The following is a 15,732-nucleotide window of genomic DNA, read 5'->3' on the forward strand; positions in this document are numbered from 1 at the left end:
CAATTTCAGCCTCACCGTCAGGCTTTTTAACCCCTTCTCCAACGCCTTCACCTAGCACGTTTTCTACAGTTCGACTTTGCCCTAATCTAACTGAGGAGATATATCTGGTTTTCACTCATTTAGACTTGATCTGACCAAGATTACTTTGCTTGTTTGGGGACATTTCAGACAAGTTCTATGGTAAATCTCGCTTGAAATAAGAAAGTAAAGAGCAACATCATTCCATAAATTAAAAAAAAAGCTCCATAAATAAAATAATTTACACTCAAATCCCCCAAAATCAGACGTTAGCGAGTTCAAAATCCAGTCACAAACATAGAAAGTCGTCAGTAGTGGGAACAAATACATGTGCAGCAGCCATTTTGATCCCTTCACTGTTTCATTAAACACAACGGGACTGACACCGGAGGAAATATCGACCAAATATCGAAACGTTTGGGAAAAACAAACAACCGATCTGAGAAGTTTCAACAAACCTAATAAATAACACGTTTCTCCTGAACAAAATGAGTTGATATTTGCCGACTTCAGATTGAAATGTACGTTTGGCGCCTTCAGTCCTTTGTGATAGAACAAAACCGTCCCTTTTTAACACTCGATAAACTCGGCTTTTGGTTCAAGCGGCTCGGTAAATACGGAGATATCGAGCCTGAAGCGTCGACAGATAAAAAGCCAATGTTGCTAAAGAATATGAAAGAGCCTAAACCTGATCTTTCTTTTATTACAAACAATGAGAGAGGAGGCCATTACATTTCCCCGCCTTAACCCAGCACATTTTCTCCAGTTCGGCTTTACCAAAAGAGGAAATCTCAATCATGCCCTTATAGCCTTGAAGCTTTAAAGTTTTTATAGCTTATATTTGATCTAAATTCTGTGTTATATATTTTTAGGTTGCACATTTTGAGGCCAATAAAAATATGATCAAATGTAAATGTTTGGGTGGTGTTAGTACAAGCAGACACTGTTTACTCGTGCTTATGATTGTGATGAAGATCAGCCCACATTTGATCAATCAAACTTTATTTATAAAGATGCTTTACAGATTACAGCATTTAAAACAATACGCCTGACACACCCTCCCATGACCCCGGATATACACAGATCTCTCCATTGTCACACAAAACTGCCTCACAAATTTAGGCAGAAATGAGAGAACTTTTTATTCCCACTGTATAAGTGTGTGATGTTCAGGGGCTGGACTGGGAGTGAAAACCAGCCCTGGACTCTGGTCAGTCTGGCCCAAATTAGCGTAAATACGACACTTCCACAAATACATATGTGAACCTCTGACCCCCCGCCTTAACCCAGAGCATTTTCTCCAGTTCGGCTTTGCCCAAATCTAAAAGCTTCTTGACTGGAGAGCAACACTGTAACGCCTCATTTTTTTGGTTTCTTTTTCATGACTTTTTTGTGGCTTTTTTGCCGTGTTTTCGTCACTTTTTTGTCACTTTTTCGTCGTGTTTTCGTCTCTTGTTTTTCTTTTTTTTGTGTCATGTTATTGTTGTTTTTTTCATCGCTTTGTCGTCACGTTTTCGTCACATTTTGTTGTGTTTTTGGCACTTTTTTGTCACTTTTTTGTTGCTTTTCCAGCACGTTTTTGTTTTTGGATGCTTTTCTTTTAACCCCTTAACTCCCACCTGAACCGAGCACATTTTCTCCAGTCTGGCTTAACCCCAATCCAAAAGCTTCTGGAAAAAAGCAACAACACTGAGACGAAAACAATGATGAAAAAGTTTGACAAAAAAGTGACGAAAAATTGATGAAAAAGTGGCAAAAATGTCACAAAAATGACAAAAAATGACAAAAAAATACCCAGCAAAAAAATGATGGAAAAATTATCTGATGACGTGAGGAAACAGATCCTCTCAGTTCAGGCGGGAGTTAAGAGGTTAAGTTTTTAGATTTGGGTAAAGTGAGAGGCCAGACCGGTTGCTCTTCTGTGCTCTTCCAGAATACAGGACATGTGGCCAGTCCACTGTTGATGAGTGTATAAATATGCGATTTTTTTTTGGGCTTTCTTGTCATAATTTTGTTGCCTTTTTTTGTATTTTTAGTAAATTCTTAGTCACTTTTTTGTCATGTTTTTGTTGCTTTTTTGTCATGTTTTTTTTTATTCTTCCTTGTCTTGATTTTGTCACTTTTTGTTGTGGTTTTCTTGCATTTTTGTCGTGTTTTTTTTGCGTTTTTCCTCCTCGTTTTCACCACCATTTTGACTCTTATTCTGTAGAAGAAACCAAACCCGGAGAAAATGTGCTCAGTCCAGGGAGTTCAGAGGTGAGGACGACGGGGCCATTTCTCATTCACACACTGGAGTTGTACCTGCTCTGATTGGCCTCTTTCTCATGGAGTGTCTTGCCTAAGGACACAGCACCAGTTGAAGCTGGGATCGAGCCCGAGCCCGATCACTGTATCAGCTCCAGTAAGACTTCAAATGTACGGACTTTACACTGAGCTTCATGATGTGAAATGACGAGCGGCTAAACCAAAGGTCATGTGTATTGTTCTCATTTCCGTCGGCCTTTCCACGAGCATCACACTAACTTCAATAATGTTTCAGTTTAATGACTACAAGAGAGAAACGTCTCAAGAGGCGAGGACGGGGAAACAAAGGCAAACGGAAAACTAGTCAAGCATTAAAGGTCTGTGTGCGTCACAATCAAACACTTTAATATTTTGATCATAATCTTGCTTGAGTAAGTCTTGAGGACACTGTGAGTCTGTGAGTGACAAAAGCTTCCTGTTGACGTCACAGATGCAGACGGCATATCTGGAATGAGTGAAAACCGCTCAAAACAAGATACATTTCCTCAATTCAAGTCATTTAAATCAGTGTTTTTCAACCACTGTGCCGTGAGATATAGTCTGGTGTGCCGTGGGAAATTATCCAATTTCACCTAGTTGGTTTTTTGAAAACAAATAAAGCCTAGGCGTTCATTCAACCTGGGAGACGATTTTCAGCATCACATACCTCACATACCTCACATACCTCCAGCCAATGATCGCTTCCGTGATCATTGGCTGGAGCCGTACCTCCATAGCAGCCGATCATCGCCCTCGGTCCCGCTTTTAAGCCCCAGCAATCATGGTTCGTTCGCTTCCCAGGTGCGCTGCGACCCACCTCCACCCCATCTCCGCCTCTTACATCCACGGCTTCTACTGCTGCAGCTTCACGGGTCTTCCATACCACCACCAGTGTCCAGGCTCCGGGGGAGACATCCCTAACTCCAAGCTGTTCATCCACACTGACTTTCATACATCGCTGTTACCGCCGGGGTCTGATCGCCAAAACTAATATACATGTCAATAAATCTTCCTAATCACTGCTTTCGTCTGTTTGAGTCTATCCAGGTTGAAATGCATTATTATCCTCACATAATGTACCGCTTTCGAGTGTCTGTGCTGTCTGGTGATCAGCAGAGTAACCATGTAATATTCTTCCATATCAGGGAGTTAATTTCTTTGAGACAAGAGAAGTGATGTATTGAGACACTGTGGCGAGACTATACGGTGTTCCTATTCAAGACACTTTGATGAGGACGACTGAATATAGGCTACAGAGTTAAATCTTTTAACATTTGCCTCGTGATTTTTTCGATGAAATAAATTGTGCCTTGGCTCAAATAAGGTTGAAAAACACTGATTTAAGCCAATGCTTGATATTCACTTTTTGCAGTGCTGGAGCAAAATTTTTTACCTTCCAAAATCCAAATGCCATCTTAAATCTTAAACTAGACCTATAGGCTGGACTTAATGTTATTGCACTGGCGTAAACTTTCTCTAAACCATGAAATAAAGTCTAAATTTGCAACAACAAAACCTGAGGCACAAGAACAGTAGATCCAGGATTAATCTATATTGTTTTTGTTTTGTTTTTTGACAATTCAATGGATACCAGCATAGGCAAAATTTGAGTTTCTATAACCAGCAGTGTTAATTTTGACAATATATTTTATTTTAGTTTTAGTCTTAGTCTTTTGACTAAAATGTAATTTAATTTTAGTCAAGATTCAGTCAAAATAAGCTTTTCAATTTTAGTCTAGTTTTAGACGACTAAAATTAAAGGTATACAGGAGGATTTTCCCGAATTTCAGGAAAGAACCGCCCTCTCCACTTTTTAAAAAAAACGCTCTACCTGCCTCCGAGGAGGAAGAATCTCCCAAAAACACTCTGGTCTTGTTTCTCTCTTCTGAAGCCTTTCTCTTCTTCTCATACACTTCGAAGACACTTTTTCTCTGACCCTCTGCCATTTTCAAACGACTCGGTGCTTCTGCAGCAGCAATGAATGGCTAACAGCGTAACTCACATAGGCCTGAAAGTGCACATGAAGGGGCGAGCGCGCACGACGGCCTAACGTAGGCAAATCACCAGAATGATTGACAATTAGGACCAATCGTCTTGATGATCCACCCGGAAATAGAACATCCTCCACTATACCTTTAAGACTAATTTAGTCGACTTATATTTATAATATTCATTATAATCATATTTAATCTTGGTCCTCGACTTCATGGAGCTGCTCCACATGAACAAAGCTCAGAGCTGATCCTTTGGCAGAGAATTTACATGATCTGAGGCTCTTTTTAGTCTCTCCTTTTCATTTTTATTTACTCTTATTTTAGTCGACTAAAATATCTGGACATTTTACTCATAGTTTTAGTCTCATGAGAAACTTTTAATTTAGTTTTAGTCCAATTTTAGTCACAAAAATATCACTTTGACTAAAATTAAGACTAAATATTTTAGTCGACGAGATTAACACTGATAACCAGACCTCCTTTTAATCTATAGTTTCTAAATAGTTTTATATTTTGCCAACATCAAGAATTCAAAAACAAAATGTGACAATTCATGCTGTACTGGAGTTTAACCTACACAAAATCTCACCATACTACTTTGACTTCAGAATACTGCTCTCTTTATTGCAATCGTCCTCTTCCTCGGGTGAAACGTGGCCTCTCTCCCCACACATCTGCTCTCGTGTCGACAGCGGGGCTATGAATGCAAACGGCCCGTCCCATTACCATGTGAATCCCAGCTCCGAGGAGTCCGGTGATATCCGAGCCACGGTTCATTGTCTTCACACAGGTTTCACACGTGGTAATGAAATGGCGTCGGCGTGCGTGTGTACTTTGCAAAGATAATGAAATAAGCCGTTTCCTGCTGTAGACGTTGTTGCAGTCGCACACACGTGTTGGTTTTGAAGAGGCCACGTATTCATTTCTTCTACTCACCTACAAAGCCTTAACATCAAGGATTTACCCTGAATACATACTGTCCAAGCAGAAGTCTCCGATCCCAGGATAAACACTGCAAAAAGTAAAGATCAAGCATTGGCTGAAATGTCTTGAATTGAGGAAATGTTTCTTGTTTTGAGCGGTTTTCACTCATTTAGACACTTTTCCTGATCGGACCAAGTTTACTTTACTCTTTTGAGGATGTTTATGACCAGCTCTAATGTAAATCTCGCTTGAAATAAGAAAGTAAAATTGCCAATGCGATAAGACCAGTTTTCTTTCCCCATTGGCAAAGAAAATGACCTGAAATAAGGACGAAACGTATCGAAACGAGTCAGAAACATCTCAGAACAAGTGAAATAATCTGTGTCAAAAACCCATCTACATCTTTCCTCGTCAAAGCATCTCAAATGTAGATTATTATGCTCAAATTTAGACTTTTATCCCAGTCTAGTTAATTACTCTTTGCAGTGCAGGTTTACAGGTAGAGGCTCACTGCAAAAAGTATTTAACTAGATCAGTATAAACATCTCAATTTGAGCACAATAATCCAAATTTTAGTTGTTTTGACTGGTTAAGAAGTTGTTGGGCATTTGTCCGAGATTATTTCACTTGTTCTGAGATGTTTCTGACTCGTTTCGATACATTTCGTCCTTATTTCAGGTCATTTTCTTTGCCAATGGGGAAACAAAATTGGTCTTATCTCATTGGCAATTTCACTTTCTTATTTCAAGTGAGATTTACCCTAGAACTGGTCTGAAATGTCCTCAAACAAGCAAAGCAAACTTGGTCCGATCAGGAAAAGTGTCTAAATGAGTGAAAACCGCTCAAAACAAGATACATTTCCTCAATTCAAGTCATTTAAGCCAATGCTTGATATTTACTTTTTGTAGTGTGACTAAAAAGTAAAAAAAAAATATGACAAAAAACTGCAAAAATATGACAAAAAATGACAAAAAAATGACAAAAATATGACAAAAAACTGCAAAAATATGACAAAAAACTGCAAAAATATGACAAAAAACTACAAAAATATGACAAAAAACTACAAAAATATGACAAAAAACTACAAAAATATGACAAAAAACTACAAAAATATGACAAAAAACTGCAAAAATATGACAAAAAACTACAAAAATATGACAAAAACTACAAAAAAAAATGCAAAAACATGCACTGCAAAAAGTAATTAACTAGATCAGTATAAACATCTCAATTTGAGCAAAATAATCCACATTTTAGTTGTTTTGACTAGTTAAGAGGTTCTTGGGCATTTGTCCTGGATTATTTCACTTGTTCTGAGATGTTTCTGACTCGTTTCGATACGTTTCGTCCTTATTTCAGGTCATTTTCTTTGCCAATGGGGAAAGAAAATTATCTCATCTTATTTCATTGGCAATTTTACTTTCTTATTTCAAGCGAGATTTACCCTAGAACTGGTCTGAAATGTCCTCAAACAAGCAAAGGAAACTCGGTCCGATCAGGAAAAGTGTCTAAATGAGTGAAAACCGCTCAAAACAAGAAACATTTCCTCAATTCAAGTCATTTAAGCCAATGCTTGATATTGACTTTTTGTAGAGGCTCCACTGAAGGAAAGGCCACTGGCTCTAGACTGAAGACTCTCCGATTTCACTCCGTCTGTGAAAGATGCTACTTCTTGTCAGGCCCTGTGCTCGATTAAACTTGTTATTGTTAAATTGCAAAGCTAGTTTTCAACTATTGTCTCTGGGCAAGATAAGAAAATCCTTTAGTGATCTCACAATGGAGGAATTCACTCGTAGAATCAGCTTTCAGAAAAACACTGAGGGCAGGGCGGGACTGGAGCTGAAAAACAGCCCTGGACTCTGACCAGCCTGGACAAATCAGCGTAATTGTGACTTCCACAAATACATATTTAACCTCTGACCCCCCGCCTTAACATTAACGAGTGCATTTTCCCCAGCTCGACTTTTTCTTATTATTATTTTTGATCGGCATCATCAGCAAAAAGAACGGGAAAGGCGGTCGTAGAAACAGAAGCAAAATCATTAATGTAAATAATGAATAATAATGGTCCCAAAATTGAACCTTGTGGTGCACCATACTCCACGGAATTCCCTTTAGATTCAAATTCAAATTCAAATTCACTTTGTTTATCCGTTAGGAACCGTGCCAGTGCGGGCCCGATAAAAACAATACATCCACAGACATACAACAACATACAGCAATAATAAATACATTAAAACAACAACAACAATATAGTGGGCCTTTGATAGACCATGGTCATTTATTCATGTTTTTTTTATACTGGGCTTTACCCAAATCTAAAAGCTTCTCGACTGGAGATCAACAATGTAACGCCTCATTTGAAAGCTAAGACCTACAAAAAAATTGGACGAAAAATGGAAAAAAAATTGGGGAAAAATTGACAAAAAAAGTGACAAAACTGTGCCACAAGAGTGATGAAAAATGGACAAAAATGTGACGAAAAATGGCAAAAAATGTGACAAAAAATTGACAAAAATGTGATGAAAAAAATCACAAAAAAATGGACGAAAAATGGGACAAAAAATGGCAAAAAAATTACAAAAAAGTGACGAAAAAGTAACAAAATGTGTGGCGAAAACACATGTGTTTGTGACAAAAAATGTGACAAAAATGTGATGGAAAAAGTGACAAAACATTTTCAAAAGACTGATGAAAAAATCCCCCAAAATTGGATGAAAAATGGGACAAAAAATGGCAAAAAAAATTACAAAAAAGTGACAAAAAATGGATGTAAAAGTGACAAAATGTGTGGCGAAAACACAGTAAACAAAAGCGACTAAAGAGCAACAGAAGTGGTGAAAAAAAATGACAAAAATGTTACAAAAAATGTGACAAAAAATTTGATAAAATGTGATGAAATATTGACAAAAAATTGCCAAAAGAGTGATGAAAACATCACCCAAAATTGGACGAAAAATGGGACAAAAAATGGCAAAAAAATTTGAAAAAAGTGACAAAAAATGTATGTAAAAGTGACAAAAAATTGCCACAAAAGTGACAAAAATATGACAAAAAAGTGACAAAATGTGTGGCGAAAACACAGTAAACAAAAGCCACAAAAGAGCAACAGGAAAATTACACAACAAAAAAGTGACGAAAAGCGACGAGAATGTAACGAAAACGCAACCAAATATAAAAAACATCAAGAAAGTGACGACAACGCAGCCCTGCATAGATGAGCTCTGCGAGTCTTAGCTTTCAAATGAGGCTTTCCACTGGCGTACAGGCTGTAAAGTTTCAGCTTTGGGCACTGGTCATATTATTTATCAAGCTTGAAAGAAAAACGCTGTAAAAATGTGCCCGTCTTTTTGAACAGATCTGATGAAAGACCCGCCTCCCATTAAACGGCCGATAAACGCCGTCACTAATAAAAAGAAAAAAAATTGACAAAAAAAGTGACAAAACTGTGCCACAAGAGTGATGAAAAATTGACAAAAATGTGACGAAAAATGGCAAAATATTGACCAAAAAAATGACAAAAATGTGATGAAAAAATCACGAAAAATGGACGAAAAATGGGACAAAAAATGGCAAAAAATTTACAAAAAAGTGACAAAAAAGTGACGAAAAAGTGACAAAATGTGTGGCGAAAACACAGCAAACAAAAGCCACAAAAGAGCAACAGAAGTGGTGAAAAAAATGACAAAAATGCTACAAAAATGTGACAAAAATGTGATGAAAAGTGATGAAAAATTGACAAAAATGTGACGAAAAATGGCAAAGCATTGACAAAAAAATTGCCACAAATGTGATGAAAAAATCACCAAAAATTGGACGAAAAATTGGACAAAAAAGTGACAAAAATGTGACGTAAAGTGACAAAATGTGTGGCGAAAACACAGTAAACAAAAGCCACAAAAGAGCAACAGAAGTGGTGAAAAAAAATGACAAAAATGTGACAAAAATGGCTAAAAATTGACAAAAATGTGATGAAAAAGTGACAAAAAATTGCCACAAAAGTGACAAAAATATGACAAAAAATTGACAAAAATATGACAAAAAAGTGACAAAATGTTTGGCGAAAACACAGTAAACAAAAGCCACAAAAGAGCAACAGGAAAATGACACAACAAAAAAGTGACAAAAAGCGACGAGAATGTAACGAAAACGCAACCAAATATAAAAATATCAACAAAGTGACGACAACGCAGCCCTGCATAGATGAGCTCTGCGGGTCTTAGCTTTCAAATGAGGCTTTCCACTGGCGTACAGGCTGTAAAGTTTCAGCCTTGGGCACTGGTTCTATCATTTATCAAGCTTGAAAGAAAAACGCTGTAAAAATGTGCCCGTCTTTTTAAACAGATCTGATGAAAGATCCGCCTCCCATTAAACGGCCGATCAACGCCGTCACTAATTAAAAGAAAAAAGAAAAAAATGGACAAAAAAAGTGACAAAACTGCCACAAGAGTGATGAAAAATGGACAAAAAAGTGACGAAAAATGGCAAACTATTGACAAAAAAAATGACAAAAATGTGATGAAAAAAATCACTAAAAAATGGACGAAAAATGGGACAAAAATGGCAAGAAATTTACAAAAAAGTGACGAAAAAGTGACAAAATGTGTGGCGAAAACACAGCAAACAAAAGCCACAAAAGAGCAACAGAAGTGGTGAAAAAAATGTCACAAAAAATGTGACAAAAATGTGACAAAAAATGGCAAAAAATTTACAAAAAAGTGACGAAAAAGTGACAAAATGTGTGGCGAAAAAGGCACAAAAGAGCAACAGAAGTGGTGAAAAAAATGACAAAAATGTTACAAAAAATGACAAAAATGTGATGAAAAAATCACTAAAAAATTGACGAAAAATGGGACAAAAATGGCAAGAAATTTACAAAAAAGTGACGAAAAAGTGACTAAATGTGTGGCAAAAACACAGCAAACAAAAGCCACAAAAGAGCAACAGAAGTGGTGAAAAAAATGACAAAAATGTGACGAAAAATGGCAAAATATTGACCAAAAAAATGACAAAAATGTGACGAAAAAATCACTAAAAAATGGACGAAAAATGGGACAAAAATGGCAAAAAATTTACAAAAAAAAGTGACGAAAAAGTGACAAAATGTGTGGCGAAAACACAGCAAACAAAAGCCACAAAAGAGCAACAGAAGTGGTGAAAAAAAATGACAAAAATGTTACAAAAAATGTGACAAAAATGTGATGAAAAAATCACCAAAAATTGGACGAAAAACGCCGTCACTAATTAAACGAAACATCCCATTCCGTGACTTCATCTTCAGCTTCTTTTCATCCGCTTCTCCAACCTCAAACTTCTAAAAGCCACAGACTCCATACGTCGCTCAACCAAGCCGCCATTGTCCGCGTTCCAGGAGCTGCAAGGCCGACCAACAACCGCAATTTCTCGGGAAGAAGACGGCCAACTCCATAAGAAATCATGAAGCTCGGAGGTGGGAAGATAAATAATGGAAACACACAATAGACTCGGACCTTTCAGCCTCCAGCCATTGTCGCGGCGCTGACCCTTTGAAGGCTAATGCGCTCTCGTTTTTAATGGCGTGTATGTGACATTGGCGAGCGCAACAAGTTATCGGGCAACAAACAATTATCCGCGGACACGAGGCGCGGAGCGGGTCAAGGACATGCGCTCCGCGGCAAATATTGATCAGGTTAAAGTTGACGGTTTCTGCTCGTGTTTCGAGCCGTTGCGAGACTCGAGGAGCTCAGAGGAACATTTTGTTTTCCTCATTTCTCACTCACTTTGAATATGTTTGAGTCGGATGAGACGCATCAGCCGGACACGTGAGCGACGTCTTATCCAAAATCGTTTCTTCACTGGAAAAAATCACATTTATTATATTAAAGGAACAGGCCACCGTTTTTACATACTGAGATATGTTCTTACCTGAGCTTTGACGAGTTCTTTAGGACCTGTCTGATCTTCCCCCGTGCCTTCAGTCACGTAAACACAGCGCAGACGGCGTTAGCATTTAGCCTCTCCCTCTCTCCTCTATAGCTCCAAAACTGGTCAAGATAGAAGCTACCAAGCTCTTCCACGTTTTCCCTATTTAAATATGGTTACGTGAAGTGTTCCACTACAAAGTATAATTACACACAATTAAACAATGTGGATTTTATAAGCGGATAAAAGGGGGAACTATATTGTAAGGCGTAATAATACCAGGAGTAGTTTGGCAAAACGTGGAAGAGCTTGGTAGCTTCTATCTTGACCTGTTTTGGAGCTATAGAGGAGAGAGGGAGAGGCTAAATGCTAACGCCGTCTGCGCTGTGTTTACGTGACTGAAGGCACGGGGGAAGATCAGACAGGTCCTAAAGAACTCGTCTAAGCTAAGGTAAGAACATATCTCAGTGTGTAAAAACGGTGGCCTGTTCCTTTAAATGAGATGAATGAATTGAAATCGCTTGAATGAAGATTCTTTATGTTGAATTTGAGCATAAGATAAAAACGCTAATGCCAATGGAGCATGCAGAAATCCTACTTGATATCAGGCAAGTTAAAGCAGTACTAAGTAAGTCTTACCCCTAGAGGCCATAAGCACTACTGCAGGTATCGTAGCAAGTTGCGTTTTTTTTACTCATTAATTGTTCGTGAAAGTAAATACGCTGACAGAAAAGACAAAGGGAGAGAGGGATATTCAATTACACAATTGGAATTTCACTCAAACTTGGCTGTAAAGACTGTTTAAAGTGACGCTAGCCCGCAGTTAGCTTTGCTCGTTAGCCTGTTAACTTCTTCTTCGTGATTCCATTAGTGTGTATTGGTGACTCTGACCCGGAGGCAGTTAGGTTGCAATTGTGGTTTTCTGGCCAGAGACACCGGGGGGAGATGAAAACACTTGTATTACCCCCAGAGGGATTTATGAAGGTAAAGAAGTTACTTAGCATTGCTTTAACTCTTATATTTATATGCTTGTTCCATTGGCGATAAGAGGTTTGAGCTCATCTAAGACAAGAACAAACTTACTTTAGATCAGGGGGAGGCAAGTTCGCTCGGTGGAGGGCCGGGATTTGTCATCGTCAAAGACCAAGGGCCGGACCCTCCGATTGAAGCAATTGAAGTAAAGCATCACTTTCTACATATGCCAGTGTTGTCCATCATATACACTGGGAAAATGTCCGTCGTAAATGAGATAAATGACTTAAAATCGCTTGAATAAAGGTTTTTTTACGTTACATTTGAGTCGGTTTGAACTAATCTAAGATGAGACAAAAACGCTAATGCCAATGGAACAAATAGAAATCCCACTGGAAATCAAACAAATTAACTTTTACTGTAAAAAATATCTTAATTTTCACTTGACACACTACAAAAAGTAAATATCAAGCATTGGCTTAAATGACTTGAATTGAGGAAATGTTTCTTGTTCTGAGCGGTTTTCACTCATTTAGACACTTTTCCTGATCGGACCAAGTTTCCTTTGCTTGTTTGAGGACATTTCAGACCAGTTCTAGGGTAAATCTCGCTTGAAATAAGAAAGTAAAATTGCCAATGAGATAAGACCAATTTTCTTTCCCCAGTGGCAAAGAAAATGACCTGAAATAAGGACGAAATGTATCAAAACGAGTCAGAAACATCTCAGAACAAGGGAAATAATCTAGGACAAATGACCAAGAACCTCTTTACTAGTCAAAACAACTAAAATGTGGATTATTGTGCTCAAACTGAGATGTTTATACTGATCTAGTTAAATGCTTTTTGCAGTGTAGGGCTATCTATCGCCATAACATGGGCCCAGCCGTAAACTTGAGGATCTGTTTCTCCAACTTTGACATCTTTGCTTTGCTTTAAATCCTGAAGAACATAAACCTGATGGACGTTTCCACCGCTCGTCACAATAACTCGTCCCGTGGAGCCCGAGTGCTTCATCTGTCCGGTTCACCCCCGGCACTCGCGGCACAAAGGGCCCTCTCTGTGGCCATTGTGACGCTGCGATAAACAAATGCTTTTTACGGGACCGGGCTGGAGGTGAAAAGGAGGGGGTTTGCTGCCTGTCTAGACGCTTTATGGCCCCCCCCCAATAAGAACCTGCGCCTGAATACTGCACTTTTCTCCCATGTTCGAACTGCGCACGGCCATAAAGCTGCACTTCTGGGAAAAACCAAATGGCGATAATCAATGTGCAACTGTGAGCGGAGGAAGAGCGAGCTCAGATACAGGATCTGAACACAGGGCGTCCTCACAATGTACAAGGTCGTCATTCTCACTGCAAAAAGTGGATTCTAAAGCAAGTAAAAAATGTCTTACTTTAAGAAATAAGTTCTTATTTTTTCCCTAAAAAGTAATAATGTAGTTTTTTTTCTAGAGAAAAAAAATCTTATTTTAGGAAGTAAAATCTAGCCATTTCTTGTTCAGATATATTTGCTAAAAAACATGCTAATTTTTCCAGTGTTGTGCTTTACTTCGGGCTAATAATCAGCGACTTCGGCCCTCGGTCTGTTTACAATAAAGAAACAACAAGCGTTATTCTGCTCGAAATAAGAAACATCAAGCTCTTAACACCCGCCTGGGCCGAGCAGTTTGGCTTCAGGATATGAACCGGGATGAAAACAAGGACGAGCAACAGAATCGTGACCGAAAAAGTGACAAAAAAGACTTAAAAGAACCACTAGAAAAAGGATGAAAATGCGACAAAAGAGCGACAGAAAAGTGACTAAAGACTGACAGAAATGTGGGACGAGAACGCTGGAAAAAAGCCACAAGTCGACGACAGAAAAGTGACGAAAAGCCCTGAAAATGTGACAAAAACACAACAAAAAAGCAATGGGAAAATATGTCCCAAAAAGTGACAACGACGCTAAGATTATATTTAAGATGTTGTTAAAGATACCCACCTAGTTTGTCCATTTTTGTGATGTTTATAGTTTCACTTCCTTATTGGACACAGACAGGAAGTGAATATTTCTGAAACTCAACAGAGAGTGACCGAACCTACTTATTTCTCAGACTCGTTAGCCAAAAAAAAGTCATATTTACTAAAGTCGGTGCTTCCGGGGTTAGCGTAGCTGCTGCGCCGTTAGCGTTTATCTCCGCTAACCCGGAAGTAGTGATTTTGGTAAATATGACTTTTACAGCAGTAGGTGCAGCACTTTTGGCTGATGGTTCTGATAAATAAGTCTGTTCAGTAACTCTCTGTGGAGTTTCACAAACATTGATTGTGGTTTTAATCTGCGAACCCGGAAGTAAAGCTGTGACGTCACCACTAAACCTCCGACCACCCGGCAAAACCAAAGGCATTCTCTCCTCTTTGCCATTGTCGTCACTTTTTATTTCCCTTATGTGTTTTTGTCACTTTTCTTGCTGGATTTTTGTCACTTTTTTGCTGGATTTTTGTCACTTTTTTGCTGGATTTTTGTCATTTTTTTGCTGGATTTCTGTCACTTTTTTTTGCTGGATTTTTGTCTTTTTTTGCTGGATTTTTGTCACTTTTTTGCTGGATTTTTGTCATTTTTTTGCTGGATTTTTGTCACTTTTTTGCTGGATTTTTGTCATTTTTTTGCTGGATTTTTGACACTTTTTTGCTGGATTTTTGTCACTTTTTTGCTGGATTTTTGTCACTTTTTTGCTGGATTTTTGTCACTTTGTTTCTGGATTTTTGTCATTTTTTTGCTGGATTTTTGTCACTTTTTTGCTGGATTTTTGTCATTTTTTTGTCAATTTACATCCTCATTTTCTTCTCGTTTTTTGTCGTTATTTTTAAGCTTTAAGATTTGGAGTATTTGGAGAACTGGAGGAAACATGTCCAGGTGGGAGTTACGAGGTGAACAAACGAATGGGACGTTACCTTCTTCTATGTCACTTCCTGTCAATAGCTTAAAAGGTGAACGCTTCTGAACGGATCTCAGATGTGAAAACAGCCGGATCTTTTTTTCAGTCAATTTTACCCCAGAACGAACACAAGAATCAGCTCAACAGCGGAGCGGGCGACACAGGTGAAAGCTTTGTGCACTAAAATCAAGGCTAAGAGCACAAAAAAATGATTTGTCAGACAGTCGCAGCCTCTTTTCAATCAAATTAAAAAGTGTTTATCTTGTCTTAGATATTGTGAATTATCTGGACGGGGTTGTTCAAATTTTACACCAAAAACAGCCAGTCTTTTAAAAGGCTCTTTGAAATGAACGGATCCCAAAGCCTGACCATCCCAAAACAGATACTGAATGAAAATATACAAAGAAATGTGGAAACTGTTTCAAAATAAGGGCGGTGATGATCAGAGGCAGTGTATGCAAAGATATGTATATGACGTTTACAGTTACCATGGAGATCCGCCATCTTTGCAGCTGTTTGCATACATTTCCAAAACACTATAAAAAATTAAAATAGTCTCCATTAGTTTACAATTGCTGCTAATCCCATATGACGTCACATTCCTGAACTCTATCATCAGCCTGTAAAGTGCCTATAAAGTAAAGAAAAGCTTTGACTTTGATGGAAAAAAACAACTAAAGCTCTGACACATGCCTCGCTGATTCTCGTGTGATTGGAAGGTGTATGT

Source organism: Gobius niger, assembly GCF_951799975.1.
Source record: "Gobius niger genome assembly, chromosome: 17".
Lineage (NCBI taxonomy): Eukaryota > Metazoa > Chordata > Actinopteri > Gobiiformes > Gobiidae > Gobius > Gobius niger.